We start from the raw sequence: 24,144 nt of genomic DNA on the forward strand, positions 1-24,144 counted from the left end.
AGATCCACAATCCTAATATGGTTAAGATCACAGAGAAACAAAGAGAGGGAGCCACTCTGTCTGCCAAAGGAAACTCAAAAGAGTATTTACAGGAAACGTTTCGACTTGGCCTTGTAGTAAAAGGGCAGGTTTGAAAGGCAAAAAGGGAAGCAAGTGCCAGAGGAGAAAATTATCTGAGCAAGGTTTAGGAAATAATTTGATATGTTCAAGATTAACAAGATAGTGAGTTGGGACATATAGTAGACAGAAAATGGTGAGAAAATTTGGAAAGATTAAAAGGTCTGTTTTCTTGCTGCAACAGTGATATGGTTTGGCATGTTCAAGATTAACAAGATAGTGAGTTGGGACATATAGTAGACAGAAAATGGTGAGAAAATTTGGAAAGATTAAAAGGTCTGTTTTCTTGCTGCAACAGTGATATGGTTTGGCTCTGTGTCCCCAGCCAAAGCTCATCCCGAATTATAATCCCCATGTTGAGGGAGGGAGGTGATGATTGGATCACGGGGGCAGTTTCCTCCATGCTGTTCTCATGATAGTGAGTGCGTTCTCACAAGATCTTACCGTTTTATAAGCATTTGACAGTTTCTGTTTCACACCCTCATACCCTCTGCTGCCACCTTGTGAAGAAGGTGCCTGCTTCCCCTTCTGCCATGATTGTAAGTTTCCTGAGGCCTCCCCAGCCATGCAGAACTGTTAGTCAATTAAACCTCCTTTGTTTATAAATTATCCAGTCTCCGGTAGTATCTTTATAGCAGTGTGAGAATGGACTAATACAAACAGCAACATCACCATCACCCGGGAAACTTTTAGAAATAAAAAATTCCCAGGCCCCACCCTAGACTTACTGAATCAGAATCTGCATTTTAGCAAGATCCCCATGTGATTAGTACGCACATTAAGACTGAAAAGCAGGGAAGTAACAATAGATAATCTACATAGAGACAACAAATGCTCTGCCACTCAAGAGAGAAGATGGAAAAAGAAAATTTGATATTACAAATACAAACAAAATCCACAAGTAGCCACCATGGGAAAAATGATAACTTTTTCAGTTTAGCAATGTTTTCTTCTTTTATTACATATGAAGTATGTACTATAATATTTTCAGTGCTTACAGTCTCTAAAGGTTTTAGCCTAGCTCTTTTTTTTTATGTCTAAGACTTTGAATTTTAGCTTGTAGGGAATGAGAAATCATTCAGCCAGAGAATGACATAGTCACATGTGAATTTTAGGACCTTCCCTCAGGTACATGTATGGAAAGAGAGAGTAGGAAGAATGATGTTTCCAACGTACTGTTAGTTTTGTGCAGTTCTGTTTGGTCCATAATTGCCTGGAAATACAGCATTGTGCATAAATCCTCCTTCACTCTTCTGTTGCAACTTATTTCTTTTAAAAAATAATCTGAACCATCTCCTCTTGTGAATAGAGTCACATCTACTTTGACCCTAAAGATTCCTTTGTCCTTCTGACTGTATTCAGAGTTATAATGCTAATCCTCATTTCAAATTCAAATAGGCCTTTGTTTGTAGGGCAAAGATGTCATTGAATCTGTCAATCTCTGGCCCAGCATGGTCTACTCTAACTATGAGGAGACACTGGCTGGTATAACATGAGAACTCTGGATCTGATGACAATGCTTTTTCCTCTGTGATGTCCTGGACCCCAGAGGGTTAGAAATAGTGCAAATCTACATATTTCTGAATAACTGCAGATCCACAACCATTTCTGTTGGTTAATGGAAAGAGATAAGTCAGGGAGAGAGATAAGGAGAAACGCAGTGATGGACCTGTATTAATACTCATGCCCAGTGTGTCCATGGGGCAAATCCTTTCCCCATCCTCAGCCCCTGTGGTTTAAGAGGAGCTCCCTCCCTTCCCATTCCTATGGGTCACAGAAGGGGGTGGTCCTGCCAGTAGGACACAGCATCAACCCTGCCAGTGATAGGTTCAGGATGGGCATGAACCAAGCTGAACCAATGAAAACTAGTGTCCAGAACTTCTTTAGGAATCACCAAGGAAAAGAAAGTCCTCCCACTTTACATTAGAATTGCTAAATTCCACTCATATATCCCTAGAGCTGTTAGTGGCTATTTTTGCTCCACTGTGCCACATCCACATAACCATGAATTACCCACAGAAGAAAGCAGAACTTAAAGATGGAAAAAAGACAGATTGCCAATAACATTATGAAGTCCTGCCTACTTCCATCATGCATGAAATCTAACCTACACTTGAACTACACTATTTATAAGCCAATACATTCCCTTTTATCTTAAGCAAGATCAAATCTGACATGTAGTATTTGCCACCAAAAAAAAAATATTTACTAATATAAAGTAAAAAAAAAGGGGGGAGGGCAGAATGTATTCAGGCAAATGACATGGATGGAGTTCGAAGTCCCCTCTCCCCGTGTCACAGAAGCAGCAATACGTCTGTTGGGGCAGGATGTAAAACTTAGATAGGCAATATTTAGGATGATTAAAGGTTGGTATCTAGAGTGGACTTCCTGGCTTCAAAGCCTGCCTCATTAGTAAGTTGAGCGATGACAGGCAAGTCATTTGGCCCTACCATGCCTCTGTTTCTTCATCTGTAACTTGGAGTGAGTGACGGAACCTACTCAATAGAGTTAATAAATAAATTAAGTGAGGTAATAACATGAAGCATTTAGAGGGACTGGCCCTGAGTAAGCATAATTCTGATGGCTATCATTATTTTTAAGCCCTCCCTTTTTACCTTTCTTCTTTCCTAAGTCCAACATTAATTCTTCTACAGTAGAGAATGCACAGTGCTTAGGAACCGAAGATGGATGCCCTTAAGTCTGGCCCTCGGATATCTCAGTCTGATGGAGAAGACCTCACACCTCATTATGAATCTGGATTTAGGTGCCACATGTGCAATGATTAGGCTGCAGGAACTAAGAACCAGATTTCTCCCCCAGCCCCAATGTGGTTAAGGAAGGTTTATGGAAAGGTATCACTCAGGACATACAGTACAGTCACTGTAGGGCATGGTGGTGATGTTGTGGGAAAATGCCTCCTTAAGGAGATTTGCAGAAACATCCCACATGGTGGCTAGCAAGATGGCCGAATAGGAACAGCTTGTGTCTGCAGCTCCCAGCAAGATCAATGCAGAAGGTGGGTGATTTCTCCATTTCCAACTGAGGTAGCCAGCTCTTCTCATTGGGACTAGTTAAACAGTGGGTGCAGCCCACAGAAGGCAAGCAGAAGCAGGGTGGGGCATTGCCTCACCTGATAAGTGCAAGGGGTCAGGGAACTCCCTCCCCTAGACAAGGAAAGCCATGAGGGACTGTGCTGTGAGAAACTGTGCACTCCAGCCCAGACACTATGCTTTTCTCATGGTCTTCACAACCCGTGGACTAGGAGATTCCCTCGGGTGCCTAGGCAACCGGGGCCTTGGGTTTCAAGTACAAAACTGGGCAGCTGTTTGGGCAGACACCGAGCTAGCTGCAGCAGTTTATTTTCATACCCCAGTGGCACCTGGAATGCCAGCGAGACAGAACCATTCACTCCCCTGGAAAGGGGGCTGAAGCCAGGGAGCCAAGTGGTCTAGCTCAGTGGATCCCACCCCCACACAGCCCAGCAAGCTAAAATCCACTGGCTTGAAATTCTCACTGCCAGGAGAGCAGTCTGAAGTCGACATGGGATGCTCCAGCTTGGTGGTCCACCATTACTAAAGCTTGAGTAGGTGGTTTTCCCCTCACAGTGTAAAGAAAGCCGCCAGGAAGTTCAAACTGCCACAGCTTGGCAAAGCCGCTATAGCCAGACTGCCTCTCTAGATTCCTCCTCTCTGGGCAGGGCATCTCTGAAAGGCAGCAGCCCCTGTCAGGGGCTTATAGATAAAATTCCTATCTCCCTGGGACAGAACACCTGGGGGAGAGGCGGCTGTGGGCGCAGCTTCAGCAGACTTAAATGTTCCTGCCTGCCAGCTCTGAAGAGAGCAGCAGATCTCCCAGCACAGTGCTCGAGCTCTACTAAGGGACAGACGGCCTCCTCAAGTGGGTCCCTGACTCCTTTGCCTTCTGACTGGGAGACACCTCCCAGCAGGAGTCGACAGACACCTCATAGAAGAGAGCTCCGGCTGGCATCTGGCAGTATCCCTCTGGGACGAAGCTTCCAGAGGAAGGAACAGGCAGCAATCTTTGCTGTTCTGCAGCCTCCGCTGGTGATACCCAGGTAAACAGGGTCTGGAGTGGACCTCCAGCAAATTCCAACAGACCTGCAGCAAAGAAGTCTGACTGTTAGAAGGAAAACTAACAAACAGAAAGGAACAGCATCAACATCAACAAAAAGGATGTCCACACAGAAACCCCATCTGAATGTCACCAACATCGAAGACCAAAGGTAGATAAATTCATGAAAATGAGGAAAAAACAGTGCAAAAAGGTTGAAAATTCCAAAAACCAGAAAGCCTCTTCTCCTCCAAAAAATCACAACTACTTGACAGCAAAGAAACAAAACTGGATGGAGAATGAGTTCGACAAATTGACAGAAGTAGGCTTCAGAAGGTGGGTAATAACAAACTCCTCTGAGCTAAAGGAGCATGTTCTAACCCAATGTAAGGAAGCTAAGAACCTTGAGAAAAGGTTAGAGGAATTGCTAACTAGAATAACCAGTTTAGAGAAGAACATAAATGACCTGATGGAGCTGAAAAAACACAGCACAAGAACTTCATGAAGCTTACACAAGTATCAATAGCTGAATCAATCAAGCGAAAGAAAGGATATCAGAAATTGAATATCAACTTAATGGGATATGAAATGGAATGAACAAAGCCTCCAAGAAATACGGGACTATGTGTAGAGACCAAAACTACATTTGATTGGTGTACCTGAAAGTGAGGGGGAGAATAGAACCAAGTTGGAAAACCCTCTTCAGGATATTATCCAGAAGAATTTCCCCAACCTAGCAAGACAAGCCAACATTCAAATTCAGGAAATACAGAGAACACCACAAACACACTCCTTGAGAACAGCAACCCCAAGACACATAACTGTCAAATTCAACAATGCTGAAATGAAGGAAAAAATGTTAAGCATAGCCAGAGAAAAAGATCAGGTTACCCACAAAGGGAAGCCTATCAGACTAACAGCAGATCTCTCTGCAGAAACCTTACCAGTCAGAAGAGAGTGGGGGCCAATATTCAACATTCTTAAAAGAATTTTCAACCCAGAATTTCATGTCCAGCCAAACTAAGCTTCATAAGTGAAGGAGAAATAAAATCCTTTACAGACAAGCAAATGCTGAGAGATTCTGTCACCACCAGGCCTGTCTTACAAGAGCTCCTGAAGAAAGCACTAAATATGGAAAGGAAAAAACCAGTACCAGTCACTGCAAAAAAAATATCAAACTGTAAAGACCATTGACACTGTGAAGAAATTGCATCAACTAATGGGCAAAATAATCAGCTAGCATCATAATGATGGGATCAAATTCACACATAACTATATTAACCTTAAAGGTAAATGGGCTAAATGCCCCAATTAAAAGACAAAGACTGGGCCAGGCGCGGTGGCTCACACCTGTAATCCTAGCACTTTGGGAGGCTGAGGCAGGTGGATCACGAAGTCAGGAGATAGAGACCACCCTGGCTAACATGGTGAAACCCTATCTCTACCAAAAAGAAATACAAAAAATTAGGCAGGTGCAGTGGTGGGTGCCTGTAGTCCCAGTTACGCGGGAGGCTGAGGCAGGAGAATAGCGTGAACCCGGGAGGCGGAGCTTACAGTGAGCCAAGATCGCACCACTGCACTCCAGCCTGGGCGAAAGAGCGAGACTTCAACCAAAAAAAAAAAAAAAAAAGACACAGACTGACAAATGAGACAGAGTCAAGACCCATCGGTGTGCTGTATTCAGGAGACCCATGTCATGTGCAAAGACTCACATAGGCTCAAAATAAAGGGATGGAGGAAGACTTACCAAGCAAATTGAAAGCAGAAAAAAGCAGTGGTTGCAATCCTACTCTCTGATAAAACAGATTTTAAACCAAGAAAGATAAAAAACTACAAAGAGCATTACATAACGGTAAAAAGATCAATGCAACAAAAAGAGCTAACTATCCTAAATATATAAGCACCCAATACAGGAGCACCCAGATTCATAAAGCAAGTTCTTAGAGACCTACAAAGAGACTTAGACTCCCACACAATAATAGTGGGAGACTTTAACACCCCGCTGTCAACATTAGATCAACGTGACAGAAAATTAACAAGGATATTCAGGACTAGAACTCAGCTCTGGACCAAGTGAAACTAATAGACGTCTACAGAACTCCCCACCCCAAATCAACAGAATATACATTCTTCTCAGCACCACATCACACTTATTCTAAAATCGACCACATAATTGGAAGTAAAACACTCCTCAGCAAATGCAAAAGAATGGAAATCATAACAAACCTTCTCTCAGAGCACAGTGCAATCAAACTAGAACTCAGGAGTAAGAAACTCACTCAAAACCGCACAACTATATGGAAACTGAACAACCTGTTCCTGAATGACTACTGGGCAAATAATGAAATTAAGGCAGAAATAAAGAAGTTCTTTGAAACCAATGAGAACAAAGACACAATGTACCAGAATCTCTGGGACACAGCTAAAGCAGTGTTTAGAGGGAAATTTATAGTACTAAATGCCCACAGGAGAAAGCGGGAAAGATCTAAAATCAACACAACACCCTAACATCACAATTAAAAGAACTAGAAAAGCAAGAGCAAACAAATTCAAAAGCTACCAGAAGACAAGAAATAACTAACATCAGAGGAGAACTGAAGAAGATAGAGACACAAAAAACCCTTCAAAAAATCAATGAATCTAGGAGCTGGTTTTTTGAAAAGATTAACAAAATAGACCACTAGCCAGACTAATGAAGAAGAAAAGAGAGAAGAATCAAATAGACACAATGAAAAATAATAAAGGGATATCACCACTGATCCCACAGAAATACAAACTACCATCAGAGAATACTACAAACACATCTATGCAAATAAACTAGAAAATCTAGAAGAAATGGATAAATTCCTCAACACATACACTCTCCCAAGACTAAACCAGGAAGAATTCAAATCCCTGAATAGACCAATAACAAGTTCTGAAATTGAGGCAGTAATGAATAGCCTACCAACCAAAAAAAGCCCAGGACCAGATGGATTCACAGCCGAATTCTACCAGAGGTACAAAGAGGAGCTGGTACCATTCCTTCTGAAACTATTCCAAACAATAGAAAAAGAGGGACTCCTCCCTAACTCATCTTATGAGGCCAGCATCAGCCTGATACCAAAACCTGGCAGAGACACAACAACCAAAAAATTCAGGCCAATATAACTGATGAACATCAGTACGAAAATCCTCAATAAAATACTGGCAAACCGAATCCAGCAGCACATCAGAAAGCTTATCCACCATGATCAAGTCAGCTTCATCCCTCGGATGCAAGGCTGGTTCAACATACAAAAATCAATAAATGTAATCCATCACATGCAGAGAACCAATGACAAAAACCACATAAGTACCTCAATAGATGTAGAAAAGGCACTTCGATAAAATTCAACAGCCCTTCATGCTAAAAACTCTGAATAAACTAGGTAGTGATGTAACATATCTCCAAATAGTAAGAACTATTTATGACAAACCCCCAGCCAGTGGGCAAAAGCTGGAAACATTCCCTTTGAAAACTGGCACAAGACAAGGATGCCCTCTCTCACCACTCCTATTCAACACAGTATTGGAAGTTCTGGCCAGGGCAATCAGGCAAGAAAAAGAAATAAAGCATATTCAAATAGGAAGAGAGGAAGTCAAATTGTCCCTGTTTGCAGATGGCATGATTGTATATTTAGAAAACCCCATCATCTCAGCCCAAAATCTCCTTAAGCTGATAAAAAACTTCAGCAAAGTCTCAGGATACAAAATCAATGTGCAAAAATCACAAGCATTCTTATACACCAATAATAGACAAACAGAGAGTCAAATCATGAGTCAACTCCCATTCACAATTGCTACAAAGAGAATAAAATACCTAGGAATACAACTTACAAGAGACGTGAAGGACCTCTTCAAGGAGAACTACAAACCACTGCTCAAGGAAATAAGAGACACAAACAAATGGAAAAACATTCCATGCTCATGGATAGGAAGAATCAATATCATGAAAATGGTTATACTGCCCAAAGTAAGTTATAGATTCAATGCTATCCCCATCAAGCTACCATTGACTTTCTTCACAGAATTAGAAAAAACTCCTTTAAATTTTATATGGAACCGAAAAAGACCCCATATAGCCAAGACAATCCTAAGCAAAAAGAACAAAGCTGGAGGTATCACACTACCTGACTTCAAACTATACTATAAGGCTACAGTAATCAAAACAGCGTGGTACTGGTACCAAAAACAGGTATATAGACCAATGGAACAGGACAGAGGCCTCAGAAATAATGCCACACATCTACAACCATCTGATCATTGACAAACCTGACAAAAACAAGCAATGGGGAAAGGATTCCCTATTTAATAAATGGTGTTAGGAAAACTGGCTAGCAATATGCAGAAAACAAAAAGTAGACCCCTTATTTATCTTGTACAAAAATTAACTCAAGATGGATTAAAGACTTAAACATAAGACCTAAAACCTTAAAAACCCTAGAAGAAAACCTAGGCAATACTATTCAGGACATAGGCATGGGCAAAGACTTCATGACTAAAACACCAAAAGCAACAGCAACAAAAGCCAAAATAGACAAATGGGATCTAATTAAACTAAAGAGCTTCTGCACAGCAAAAGAAACTATCATCAGAACGAACAGGCAACCTACAGAATGAGAGAAAATTTTTGTAATCTATCCGTCTGACAACGGGCTAATATCCAGGAATCTACAAGGAACTTAAACAAATTGACAAGAAAAAAAAAAAAAAAACCCCATCAAAAAGTAGGTGAAGGATATGAACAGACACTTCTCAAAACAAGACGCTTATGTGGCCAACAAACATATGAAAAAAAGCTCATTATCACTGGTCATTAGAGAAATGCAAATCAAAACCACAATGAGATACCATCTCATGCCAGTTAGAATGGCGATCATTAAAAAGTCAGGAAACAACAGATGCTGGAGAGGATGTGGAGAAATAGGAAAGCTCTTACACTGTTGGTGAGAGTGTAAATTAGTTCAACCATGGTGGAAGACAATGTGGGGATTCCTCAGGGATCTAGAACCAGAAACACCATTTGACCCAGCAATCCCATTACTGGGTATATATCCAAAGGATTATAAATCATTCTACTATAAAGACACATGCACACATATGTTTATTGCAGCACTATTCACAATAGCAAAGACTTGGAACCAACCCAAATGTCCATCAATGATAGACTGAATAAAGAAAATGTGGCACATATACACCATGGAATACTATGCAGCCATAAAAAGGGATGAGTTAATGTCCTTTGAAGGGACATGGATGAAGCTGGAAACCATCATTCTCAGCAAACTAACACAGGAACAGAAAACAAAACACCACATGTTCTCACTCATAAGTGGGAGTTGAACAATGAGAACACACGGACACAGGGCGGGGAACATCCCACACCTGGGCCTGTCAGTGGGGTTGGGGATAGGGCAGGGATAGCATTAGGAGAAATACCTAATGTAGATGACGGGTTGATGGTTGCAGCAAACCACCATGGCACGTGTATACCTATGTAGCAAACCTGCACGTTCTGCACAAGTATCCCAGAACTTAAAGTATAATAATAATAATAAAAAAATCCCACATTGATTCCCTCCCAGCTAAGGCACAAAGCACTTCGGTGTGGGCCAAGTATGGAGTTGCGAGCAGTGCAGACACTCAAATTAACATGACATTATTCCTGAGAAAATACATCTAAGCTGTTTGGGGCTTTAAAAAACATATCTTTAATTGCTGCCAACTCTCTAGTTCTTTTCACAAATTATGAAAGTTGGGGCTTGTGAGTCAATACAAAGACTAAATGAGATCCTGATGGTTCTATTATTAGGATGTGAAAAAATGAAGTCAAAAGGCAGAGCAAGGGCTGTGATTAACGTGAAACACAAAGATCTCAGGAGTGTTTCGATCTGCACAGGTGAGTCACCTCGACATGCCTCCAGATAGCTGGGAATCTCCCCAAAGCCTCACCTTTAGCAATCAACACCCTGCCATGGAGTGTGATGCCAATTTCCATACAGCTGAGCTGCAGAGGCCAAATGTTTTGGTTTATAAGAATTATTTTAGGCTATAACATATTTGCGCATTGCAGCTGGAAGATGCAAAACTAACAGATAAAAAGGTGGATGCAGGGGCACACATACCTATTCACACTCACGGCACCACATGTCTATCACAACTACACATGCATGGCAGTATCACCCACACGGGCATGCACACAGTGCCTACCATAGGATTACTAACACTCACAATATTACATTCATACACATGCCCTCCACATATTCATATCAAACACACTGAGCACTGCATGACATGCCACCTGCATACACATGCCTCCCACACCCACACACCCAAGGCACAACCATCATGTGTGCCAGACCAGATATGTCACACCAGAGGTATATATATCAGGCTGGGTACAATGGCTCATGCCTGTAATCCCAGCACTTTGGGAGGCCAAGGCGGGCAGATCGCTTGAGCTCAGGAGTTTGAGACCAGCCTAGGCAGCATGGTGAAACCATGTCTCTACCAAAAATACAAAAACTTAGCCAGGTGTGGTGGTGTGCGTCTATGCTATCAGCTACTTGGGAGGCTGAGGTGGGAAGATCGCTTGAGCCTGGGGGGTGGAGGTTGCAGTGAGCCAAGATCACGCCACTGCACTCCAGCCTGGATGGCACAGTGAGACTCTGTCTCAAAAAAAAAAAAAATGTATATATCAGCCCCACACCCCAGGTAGTCATCCAAAATATGCATCTTGATATACACATGCACACACAAGGCGCGCACTTAAAATTACACTCTATATTTAATGGTCTGCATTTTTTTCTTTCATGAGATATGCACATCTTTATTCCTAATTAAGTAAAACAGTAGATGGGAGCAAAAAGAGGAGATACTTTTAATTTTAAAAATCATCAAGAAGATCCATGCTATTAAGATTCAACATTTTTTGCACAAGTAGGCTAAAGGTGTCCTGGAAGATGTGTGCCACATTTAATTCACTCTGTACCAGGGATGCAGCTAGAAAGGGTCTGAGGAAGCCACCTCCACAGAGCTCCTCATAAGGCAGGGCCTCTGAGTGTGGAGCTGCAGTGAGAGGAACAGTGGGGAGGCTTCACTCTATCCCTTCCTTTAGCTCTCTCTTTATGCCTTTCCCAGGAATCCACAGCCTCAGGGTGAATCTACAGGGCTCAGACCCCTAAGGTGAAGAAAACCCTGGTGAGATGTGAGAGCATTCAATTCTTGCCCCAGCAGGGACAGAAGCAGCACCACATGATAAACGCCACAACAACTTAAAGTGAAGCCCGTGCCATGAATGGCACAGTACTACATTGTAAGAAAGGAAAAATGAGAGAGACTCCACTGAGTGAGTAACTACCATGCAGTAACTCTGGGCTGAATGCCTCAAATACATTATCTCACCTATTCTTCACAGTACTGACAGTGCCCTAAGATGGGCCCATTCTACATCTTCTGCATAGGTTGAATAACTTGTCCAGCAACGCATTGTTTGGAACTGGTTTTGAACCCAGGTATCTCTGGCTCTAGAGCCTCGGCTCCACCTACATTGTTATCTGGCCTGTTATTATTATAATTGGCATCATGTCTGTATTAGTCCATTCTCACACTGCTATAAAGAAATACCTGAGACTGGGTACATTATACAGAAATAGGTTTCATTGGCTCACGGGTCTGCAGGCTATACAGATAGTGTAGAGGCATCTGCTCAGCTTCTGGGGAGGCCTCAGGAAAACTCAAAATCATGGCAGAAGGCAAAGGGGAAGGGGCATTTCACATGGCCAGAGAAAGAGCAAGAGAAGGAGGCTGTAGATGCTACACACTTTTAAACCAGATCTCGTGAGAATTTTATCACAAGAACAGCACTAGGGGGATGGTGCTAAACTATTCATGAGAAACTGTCCCCATGATCCAATCACCTCCCACCAGGCCCCACCTCCAACATTAGGAATTACAATTCGACATGAGATTTGGGTGGGGACACAGATCCAAACCATATCAATGTTCATACACAGAGAATCAGGGTGAGGTCAGGAGACACTGCCATGAAAATCAGGAAAAGAAAAACCTTAATACCTCTTGATTCATGTGAGACCAAACATATAATTAAAACTCATAAGTTATTGTAGGTAGATTGCTGCATTGGCACACAGATGTGATATTTTTGCCAAGTGAGTCAGCTGATTTGGAACGACTGCATAAATATCATGCTAAAAGAAAAAGCACGAAGCATCTGCTTTCCATCCACATTACAACCTTCTCCCATTATTTGTCCCCCTTGAGACAAATATATCTCATTTGTCTTTACCCCTAGTCCTGGGCAATCAATAAGCACGATACTTTGTTGAATAAATAACAGAAGAAATGAATAAAATTTATTGTTTTGCATAAAACAATGGAAACTTATGGAGCCCCCAAACCTGGAAGCAAGATCATTTGCATGAAATGGCTCATTCTGAGTTTGGGAATGAACTCACAAAAGGAAGGCAGAAATGGCAAGGCTATAATGTTAACTCATCATGCCAAAGCTTTGGTCCTTTGAAATCAGAGCATCCTCTCCAAGGAGTGAGACCATAGATTTGTTTCCAGCAATCTCTTTTCTGATATCTGAGGGCGACCTGCTGTCCTTTCTGATCCTGTAATCCTACCAGTGTTTATAAGGTTTTTCTGCACAGGTACCACAGTCATTAGCAAGAGCACAAATTTTAGATCCTGCCTAACAGTTTTCTGTAGAATTTCTACAGAGAAACGTTTTCAAAGTTCTTCATCATGGAAAAGTCTATGATATACTAATCCTGTAACTGCTGCTGTTGAATGAAACAATAAGTGAATGAATGAATTTAAAGAGGAAGGGAAAGTAGGAACAGAGTAAGAAGAAATGAGGATAGAAAGAAAAGAAACAATAAGCGATGAAATGAAGGATTACATATAAATTGTGGGGTCCTAATTAGGGAAAAGGAGTTGGGCTGGCAGGACCAAGGGAAAGCCAAAAAAAAAAAAAAAAGAAGCAGATAAGTAGTAAGTCCGCCTTTCTTCATGGTCCGGGACACATAGCCCTCCTGCGCAAATAACTGACAATCTTCCTGCACCCAGCTATCACCAGACACCTTGGCTGATAGAAAAATGCAAGTGAGCTCACTGCAACCTTGGCATTATCAGTACTGCTCAAAGCCCCCTTCAGCACACAGCACAAGCACCATCCTATAAAATCCCCAGCAAGCCTTTTTCTCCTTGCAGTCAGCTCCTCTCTTGCTGACGTGCCTGTTGTCAAATACAATGTATTTTCCTACTTTCTCTAATAAATCTGCCTTTCTTTACCTATGACTTGGTAACTTCTTTTTACCATGTACACGACACCAGCCCCAGATAGTCACTACCCACGACATTTATTATAGTTAAAAGCCACACCCCCGTTCTACACATTTCATGCTTTATCACACTTGATCTGAAAGACAGCTAGTATTATGATCCCCATTTTTCAGATGGATAAACTGAGATTTGGATAAACTAAATTGCTTATCCAAGGCTCATACAGCTGAAAATTTATGGAACTAGTTAGGATGGCACTGGGATTCTAACCCAATACCCATACTATCTATCTATGGAGCTTAAGTTTTCTCTCTTTTTTTTTTTTTTTTTTCCTTTTGAGACAGGGTCCCACTCTGTCACACAGGCTGGAGTGCAGTGGCATGATCTCAGCTTGCTGCAGCCTTGACTTCCTGGGCTCAAGCAATTCTCCCACCTCAGCCCCACAAGTAGCTGAGACTACAGGCACCCGCCACCATGCCCAGCTAACTTTTGTATTTTTAGTAGAGACAGGGATTCACCATGTTGCCCAGGCTGGTCTCAAACTCCTGGACTTAAGCGATTCACCTGCCTTGGCCTCCCAAAGTGCTGGGATTATAAGCATGAGCCACCACACCCAGCCCAAGTTTTCTCTTTAAGGCAACAGAAATAAATTAAAAGTTTTGTTTGGTTGGTTTTGATTTTGTTTGAAGCAGGGTAAGGATTAGGGTTTTAGAAATATTAATCTGCAAGCATTTTAGAGGATACATTGAAAGCTACATTTACCCTAAAACTAAAGGCTGGCTGCTACAGGAATCCAGGCAAAGGTCACAGAGTTTCTACCTAAAAGTATGTGAAAAAATTTTTCCCAGCTGGGTGCAGTGGCTCACGCCTGTAATCCCAGCACTTTGGGAGGCCAAGGCGGGCAGATCACAAGGTCAGGAGATCAAGACCATCCTGGCTAACATAGTGAAACCCCATCTCTACTAAAAATAAAAAAATTAGCCGGGCGTGGTGGCAGCCGCCTGTAGTCCCAGCTACTCAGGAGGCTGAGGCAAGAGAATGGCGTTAACCCAGGAGGCGGAGCTTGCAGTGAGCCGAGATTGTGCCACTGCACCGCAGCCTGGGTGACGGCGCAAGGCTCTGTCCCCAAAAAAAAAAAAAAAAATTTTCCCAGGGAAATGTGGCATATATACATAATGGAATACTACACAGCCATAAAAGAGAAAGAAATCACGTCCTTTGTAGCAACGTGGATGGTGCTGGAGGCCATTATCTTAAATGAACTAACTCGGGGTTGGGAGAAAAAAAAAACATGTTCTCACTTACAAGCGGGAGCTAAAGAATAGCTAAACATGGACATGAAGACAAAAATAATAGACACTGGGGACTTCAAAAGGGGAACAGGTGGGAGAACTGAAAAATTACCTGTTGGGTACAATCCTCGCTATTTGCATAATGGGTACATTAGAAGCCAAATCCCACCAATATACAATTACCCATACAACAAAAACATTCACATATACCCCTGAATCTAAACTAAAATTAAAATTAATTTTTCTAGGAAATCAGTTGAAGAAATACCAGAAACATGTTAAAATTAGTGTAGACTAAGTAGAAATAAAGATGGAGAAAAAAGTTTAGATTCAGTGAAAATTGCTAGAATGGGGACAAAATTCTGGGTATTCCTACATATTTATTAATTTTCTAAGTGGCTACAATATGGATAGGAATAAGAGGAAAAAACAATCAGCACAATTGTAACTACCCAGTAGGTTCTTCCTACCCACTGCACAAACAAAATCAATTCATGGAGACTATGGCATTGCAGTAAATGAAGAGTTAGATTGACAAGAGGCTGGCCACGCCACATAGGAGACAAAGTTATTACTCCCATCAATCTCATAAAAGGCTCAGAGGTTAGGGGTTTTTCAAAGGTAGTTTGGGGGTTAGGGGTGGGAGTGGCTAGGCAATGAGTGCTTGCTGCTGATTGGCTGGGGGTACAATCATTGGGGTGTAGGAAATGGTTCTCTTGGGCGCTGAGTTCCTTCTGGGTGACCACAGGAGTGATTGGTGTTCCAGGTGGAGCCACTGGTCATCAAACATGCAAAAACCTGAAAAGATATCTCAAAAGGGCAATCTTAGGTTCTACAATTGAAATGTTACCTGCAGGAGTAATTGAGGGAGTTGCATTATCTTGTGACCTCCAGAATAATGGCTGGTGATGGTTTATGTCCATACTTCAGTATAATCCAGGCTCGTCTATCATCCTAGCCTGGTGGTCTCTCACTAGCTTTACTAAAGGCGGTTGAGTTTGGGAGAAGGGCTATTAACATTTAAACTATAAACTAAATGTCTCCCAAAGTTAGCTTGGCCTAAGCCCAGGAATCATTAAGGGGAGCTTGAAGGCCAAAGGCAAGATGAGAGTTGGCCAGATCAGATCTCCTTCATTGCCATCATTTTCTCACTGTTACAGTTTTTGCAAAGGTGGTTTCACAATCAGCCCCTATTTTTGTGAATCACAGAGCCCAAATGAGAGATTAACAAAATAATTTCAATTTATATAAATTTTTCATATGCAATGATAGTAAGTGCAAAATGCTAAAGAGGAAGAAAGACCCCAGCAGGTACCTAGGAAGGGTACAAGAATGCTTTGCACAAGAAGAGATGCTGTGCTTTGAAGACAAATCAGAAGTCACTGTGGGGTGGGTGAAACTGAAGAGAAAGAAAAAATAAGGTTTAGAAGGCAATAGCTATGCAAAGGAGTCAAGCTTAATCTCCATGCTCTGACTCCACTTCCCACCTCTATCCCTTCTTTTATCTCAGGACTGGGCATCAGCACAGTCCACCCAGAAATCTCTGGCTGTTGGAGAACAATTGTTCTCTGCTTACAGAGAGCAAAATGAAGTAATTTGGGGCTGTGGCCTGTTATGGTAACCACTACGCAGTGGCCTCCACGTATGTTAATTTCATTTTGATCTGAAAGAATAAAATATAATAAGAGAATAATTTAAACAAAGTCAGAGCCAGAAATGTCCCATTTTGCAACTTTAGCAAATGCTCCATGTGTCATTTTTATTAATGCTATCAGACAAAAGAATTTTACTGGCCATGAGTGGGAAGCTTAAGGGCCTTTTCTGGAGTTGTTGCTTGTGCTGTGGGAAATTGCATTTGCACTCTGGGGTTCCTGTATTGATGGAATATATTCATTTCCTCTTGGAATGACAGCAAATAATTCTGAAGGGAAATCAAAAAGTTCAGGTTTCCAAGGACCACCCTTGTTTATTCTCTAGATGTGCAGAGAATCCATCAGGTTGGAAATTGGCCAGCTGTGAGTGGTTCAAATGATTTTTGATACTGATAATCTATTTGGCCTTGGCCCATGGAGGCTATCACATAACGTATACAGTTGTGAGGACTGCCATGTGGCATAACACGGAAGGATGTTGCAACCCAGAGCGGTGCAATCCAGCAGCACTGGAGATAATGTCCACTGCCTCTCGTTAATCTTCTAAAACAAGGTTTTGCTCAAAAGCTAAGAAAGAAAAAAAGGTCAACAAACATATTTGTGTGTCATATGTGTGAATTCAGGTATAAGTGGCTTCGTAGATAAAGATCATTTTCAGTGAATTACTCTGGGTTCATATATTCTGCCTCCCCTACTCTCTCAAAATGAATCCAATCTTAAAAGATACAACTGCTTTATGCGTCATTTATGTGGAAAATCTGACCTGCAGGCCATTTGTGCCAGTTAATTAATTTTCCCTTGCTCACCAGACAGCTGTCACAGAGGTGGAAGATGCTCTCATTTCATGCCTAAATTGTGTAGAGAAGGGTTCTTCAAATTAGAATGCAAGAAGCCGCTCAGAGCTAGCCCCTAAGGGGGAAAAAAGCATAAGACTGGAAAATACTTTCACCTCTCTCTCCCTTCTCCTTCCCATCCATCCTATATGCCTTCTCTCTTACACAATCCTATCCTTGGAGTATAAATAAATCATTCTCTCTCCATCTATCGAAAAGGCTTCTTTCCATTTATGCATCCTTGCGTTGTCAGTCTCTCAGTCAGTCACCTGTCCATCTGTCCATTCAGTAACTTATTCATTCATCAGTTCAGCCATTAAACTCTTATTTTCCTATGACCCACAAAAGATCATTCTGAGCTACTTCTTCTCCACACAGTACCCACGTATGTTTTTTTTCACATACTACTTTGTCCATCTTCCCTAGGAGCATGTGAGATCCTTGCAGTTAAGAACGATGCTGTCTCCCTTTCCTCCAGGGTCCCTTGTCCTTGTTGATTCTGCCTGGAATGTTCTTTCTCTCACTCTATTTCCTCCCTTCCTTTAGGACTCAGCTTAAAGGTCACCCTCTCCTTACCCTCCTCCTCAATAGCCTGGTTTCTTATCTCTTCATAGCATTTATCGCTATGTAGTTCTTTTGCATATTTCTTTATTGACTCTTTATCTTGCTCCCCAGTTGGCTGCTAGATCCACGAGGACAAGCACCAAGTTAGTTTGCACTTTTAAATGCCTAGTACCTAGAGTGCATTGAACAAAATTGTTACTCAATAAATATTGTTAGCAATCGAATGGATGAACATTTTTATCTTTGCACCCCCAGCTAATGGTTGAGGATTCTGCATTCTACATGTAACAGGCACTTGGCTAATGTTGGCTGCTCAGAAGTAAATGGATTCTATCAAATGCAGACCATGCAACTGAAAATATCTACAGCTGAATTCATTCCTATTTTCTATTTGCTTCTCTCTCTCTACCTCTACCTCTTTCTCATTTCGTTGCCTGAGATCCTTTGGAGATATTTGGGGTTCTAAATACTCTCTCTTATGCCACCCTGGGAAAGATGAATAATGTTGTTACAGCAAAGCATAAACCATGAAAGTACAACCAACTGAGCTTTTGGCACTTTCATGATAGGTTCACATTTATATTTAAAATGTGGGTAAGAATAGACAAAATGAATAATCTCAGCTTGGGGGTTGCTCACCCACTTACTTTCAACATATGGCCTCAACTGGGATGAGAAGAAAATTTTGACAGAGGAAGTTTTGCAAAATGCGGGCGGGGGATTTGACCTGCACCACAGAACATTCGGCAGTCTGCCTTCCCCATTGTCCATTAAAATCATTTGTGGTTCCTTATAGTTATGGACCTGAACTAGGCTTCGAAAATGCAGAAAATGCTGCTCTTCTTCTGATGTAGTGTATTAAACAGAGTGGAACAAAGAAAGCTGAGGAAGATAGACACTTCGGAAGCCATGGGTTGTAATAGGTGCTGCCTTCCGCTCTCTTCCATAACTTCCCATGTTGTTTAGGCTCAGGAGAGAACAGCCAACAGAGGACCAGATTGTAAAACATTTGGTCTTGTAAAAATAAGATTACATCACAATACACAAAAACTGAGAACAACCTAAATGCCATCAGCTGGCATATGGATAGGCAAAACATGGTCTAATGATACAATGAAACACTATCCAGCAATAAAAAGGAACTACTGACACATGGTATGTTATGAATGAAGCTCAAAAACATTATGCCAAGTCAAAGCCGCCACACACAAGAGGCCACATATTACAGGATCCCATTTACATGAAATGTCCAGAAAGGCCAAATTTATAGAGACAGAAAGTAAATTAGTAGTTGCCAGGGACCGGGGGTAGAAATGAGGATTAATTGTAAACAAACATGATCTTGTTAGGGGAGTGAAAATGCTCTAAAACTGATTTACAGTGATGGTTGTACTACTCAGTAAATTTACTAAAACTCATTCAGTTGCACTGGTGAAATAGGAGAATTTTATGATACATAAAAAATACCTCAATAAAGTTGTTCTTCAAATTTAAGATTATATTTTTTCTTATTCAATGGCACTGCCAGCTTAGTTTAAATTAATGTTCCTTTAATGATAATAAAACACAATGAACTTTTGCCTACAATTCTCCTTTTTATTTACTTATATTTTAAATTAAACTTGTCTCTGTAAAATAAGATTGGATCCATTTTTTTTCTTTTCAGAATACTAATTCTGAAAAATTAATTGCCTAATGTAAATGAATGGGCTAAAAATCACTTTCTGAACCAAACTTTTTTAGGGAGATTTTAAATAATAAAGTTCAGAGCTTTTTTCTGTAGAAATGATATTTTCTCCTTTCACTTGGTTCATTTCACTTGATTTCAGAGATTCTAATTTCTTCTGGGCTGATGGGAGTGGTCAGGTTTTTGTACATCTTCTCAAAGGGAATTAAATTTGCAATTATCGCTAGCACACCATAGACTCTTGCAAACCCGTGTTTCATACAGTCTTCAGATCCCTGCTGCAATTAGCATATTTTCAAGGTGAAGTGCAGATGTCAAATTAATATGGAAAGCGCCAGGATTGCCAAAGGGCCTGGGTCAATGGTGTTGGTCTAATTGGAGGACATGAGCCTTTCCTGTGGAAAGGGTCCAGGGACTGACGTCAGAAACAGCAAAGATCCTTCATGTGTGAGCAGGGGCAGTGGAGAGAAGAGAAAACTGGGAACACAAGACAGGACGTGTTTTAATGGGGAAAGTTAGGATTCAGAGAAAAGAGTAAAGTCACCTAGATAATTATCATTTTCACTATTCTTCTCATTATGATGACTTCTATTTAGTCAGTCATGTGCCAGGCACTGTGCCAGGCATTTTGTATACATTACCCCACTTAAGTCTGACAAAAACTCGCTTGACAAATTATTATTCTTATTCTGCAGAAATGAGAGGCCCCAAAAGGTGAAAGTATTTGCAATAAATGATTATTGAGCACTTACTATATGGCAAGCATATTTCAAAATGCTATGTTTATTATCAAATTTACCTCTCACAATAACCTATGAGGTCAATGTTATTTTTACTTGCATACTGTGAATGAGAGGATGAGCCAGAGAGAATTTAAGCAGCAAGGCCAAACGCAGTGGCTCACGCCTATAATCCTAGCACTTTGGGAAGCTGAAGCGAGTGGATCACCTGAGGTCAGGACTTCAAGACCAGCCTGGCCAACATGATGAAACCCCTTCCCTACTAAAAATACAAAAAAAATTAGCCGGGGGCAGTGGCACATGCCTGTAGTCCCAGCTACTTGGGAGGCTGAGGCAGGAGAATCCCTTGAACCTGGGAGGTGAGGTTGCAATGAGCCGAGATCACACCACTGCACTACAAACTGGGCGACAGGGTGAAACTCCATCTTAAAAACAAAAAAAAAGAAGCATGCCCAGGGTCCCACAGTTAGGAAACATTATGGGCTCTGACTCTATAAGGCTCAGGCCACTAGACTTCCAGACAACCACACTGCCTTGTGCAAGCTCATCCGGCCAAGAATGAAGCATCAGACTGAGTGCTTGTGAAAAGACCATGAACTTCCAGGCCACAAAGCCCTTGTCTGTGCTGATCTCCACACTCCAAATCCAGAACTTTCCTTTAAGCCTGTTTATTTCTTTTTTTATTTTCTCAAGTTGGGTTCTATGGAGCCATTAGGGGAAAAGGAAAGGAGAGAATCTTACGGTCTTCAGTCTTTCAACAGAGCAGTTCTATTTACTGTTGCCTAAGTTAGGGGTTTCCATGAGGTTTCATTTGAATGAAAGAAGCACTGAAGTTACAAAGAAACCATAGCTTTATTCATGTTGTAGCATGTGTCAGAATTGTCTTCTGTTTTAAGGCTGAGAAATATTCCCTTGTAAGTAAACACATTTGCTTGTCCCTTCATCTGTCGATCGGTATTTGCGTTGCTTCCATGTTTTAGCTAATGTGAATACTGCTGTAGTGAACCAAGTCAATCTTCTAAATTCTGTTTTCAGCTATGATTTTCCACATAATTATTGCAAAATCATTTTATTTAGATTTTAATCTGATCCTACCTACTTCCATAAGCAGAAGATTTGACTGAAGAAATGACCACATCTCAACGACAATAAAACAATTGATTCTGATTTAAAAAATGAAAGAAACCATAGCTTTAAAACCAATATAACAATTACATCTTCTGAGGGCGTTCACCAGAAAGAAATGAGGGGAGATGTGTTCAGGGTATTGGATTTGGTATTGAGCCCTTACTAGGACCCATACCAGTTTTTTGTGATTTGATAAACTTATCTCTTCAAACTTCAGTTTCCTCGCCAGTTAAAGCAGAATGATAGTTGTTCATCTTGCCAATGTTACAAGGATGTTTTAAGGATCAAACGAGATAATCTGTAAGAAAGTGCTTTGTATTCTATAAAACAGTCTTGAAATAATACTAATATATAGCAGTGATTTATTGAACCAGTTCCTGGCATAGTCCTGGGTAAGCCCCTTTACATGGATTATCTTCCATAAACCCCACAATAGCTCTAAGGAATAGGTATTATATTATCCCTATTTAATAGATAAGAAAGCTGAGGCTTAAGGAGGTTAGCAATTCACCCAGATGTCACAGCCAGGAAACTAGTGGCCCTTCTAGAATCAGAAACAGGTTTGGACTCATTTCTTAATAGCTCTTTTTTTAAGATGCATTTTAATGTCACCTCTTCTCAGTATTTTAAGTGAAATTGATGATTCCCACGTATGCTCTCGTTATATCTTTGCACCCCGTTTACAGAACCTAATCACAGTCTTTCTGGCATTCAGAATGAGGTGGGTTCTTGCCTGACTCTCACTAAGCTAAGTACCTAGAAGGTAGGGCTGCATCTGTTCCTTCCAAAACCTGCATCACCTGGAGCCGTGTGAGCACTCAACATGAGGGTGTGTCTTCCTCTGTACCCTACTGGGCAGAATTTAACTACACACTCAAATCCAGAATGGGCTCTCTGTCATCTGAGTTCTGCCTGGCTTCTCTGGACTTACGCCATTGCACAAAAATTGGCATCTGGTTAAAATGGAAAATAATAATAACAATAGTAGCTAATATTTATTGAGTCCTTTCCAGGTCTGAAGCCTGTGCAAGTCCCTGATGTGGATCATCTCATTTAATCTTTATGCCAAGCCTATTTTCCAACCCCACTCCATGGCACAGACAAGAAAGCTGAAACTTAGAGGTCAGATGGCTAAGAATGTGGTAGACTCCATTTAGAGCTAAAGTTTGCTGGTGCCCCAGATTTAACTCTTAACCTGCAGACTACAGTGCTGCATTTGCTAGAATTCCTCTTACAAAATTCTCCTCATTCCTCTAGACACACTTAATATGCCAGCTCCTCACTGAACCTCCCCTAATTCCCTCAGCCATTCCAATCCATTCTCAGCCTCCTCATCATTCATTCTGTCCCCCCACACACTTCTTTGTTAGTAACTGTCTCTTCTGTCCACTTGATTCTAATATCCTATTTCACTACCACATTTCTCACAGCATCTAGCAAAATGCCCAGTGTGGACCGGGCACTTAGCATCAAGTTCTGAATTTTCCCTTTGCCATTGGTTCATTCATTTGTAATTCAACAGGCTTGCTATGTAAGAGGGCAGCTATACTATCTTTTCCCCAGCTCCCAAAGCAATGTTTCTTGATTATGTCAAATAGAGCTGTCTTAATTATTTGACTCATCTTTGAACTGTCAGTTATTGAAAGATCTACAGAGGGAAAGTCTCCACAGGACTTCTGACATATTGTGACAGAAGGAGGAACAGGGCTCAAGTTCATGCCAGGACCCTAGAATAAGGTGGCTGTGCACAATTTTATCCAATTCTATTTTCAATAGATCATGAAAGTGGTTGGAATTTTCTTAGAAGACTGAACAATTGTTCGAATTTCTCTCCTCAATGTTTACTTGCTCATATCAGAGATGCATACCAAAAGCAGAATCTGTACAGAGAAACAGCTGGTGGGCAAGAGGAATGTAGCCATTAGGAATTATTACTGAGCACTTTGTATCTGCCAACCCTATATGAGGTGTTCAGCTTATATTACTACCATATCTATGTCTCACAAAAACCCTAGGAAATAGTCTGTTATTAATACTATTTCTCTAGATCGTAAGATTCTATAGCCCATCTCTTCCTTTACAATAGCACTTTTCAATATTTAAAGTGTATGGACACATTATTTGGGAAAAAGTCTTATTGCAATAAATGTATGGGGCCATCTGCATTTTATGTTATATCAACAGTTATTTTCAACATCTTATTAGGCACTGACCATGCTTCTGGGCAGAGGGGATAAAACAATGAACAGAATAGGCAAGATCCCTGCTATTCTGAAGCTTATATAACAGAAGGAAGATAAACTGCTTTGGTTGATGACAGGATTGGAGGTCGGAGCTGATAGACCAAATTTTTAACATTGACTAGGAGATGTTTTTCCTAAGAATTAATATTTCCATATAAATTATAATGTCCTCAATACATAATATTGGAGCAGATCAGAAGCCGAAGATAGATCAAAATTTTAACATTGATTAGGAGATGTTTTTCCTAAGAATTAATATTTTCATATAAATTATAACTTCCTCAACATGATAGACTTTTCACATGTAGTCTGTGATATATGTAATTCTCTTTTTCACTTCAGTCCAGGCAAACTGACATCCAAGGTCTTCCTTTTCCTTTAATTCCCCTTCCCAAGACACCCCGATGGCTGAGTCCCTCTTTTCCTGCAAGTCTCTGCTCAGACATTACCCTTTCAGCTAGGTGAGCCCTCCGTTGAACCTGTCAAT

Source organism: Nomascus leucogenys, chromosome 2 (assembly GCF_006542625.1).
Source record: "Nomascus leucogenys isolate Asia chromosome 2, Asia_NLE_v1, whole genome shotgun sequence".
Classification (NCBI taxonomy): Eukaryota; Metazoa; Chordata; class Mammalia; order Primates; family Hylobatidae; genus Nomascus; species Nomascus leucogenys.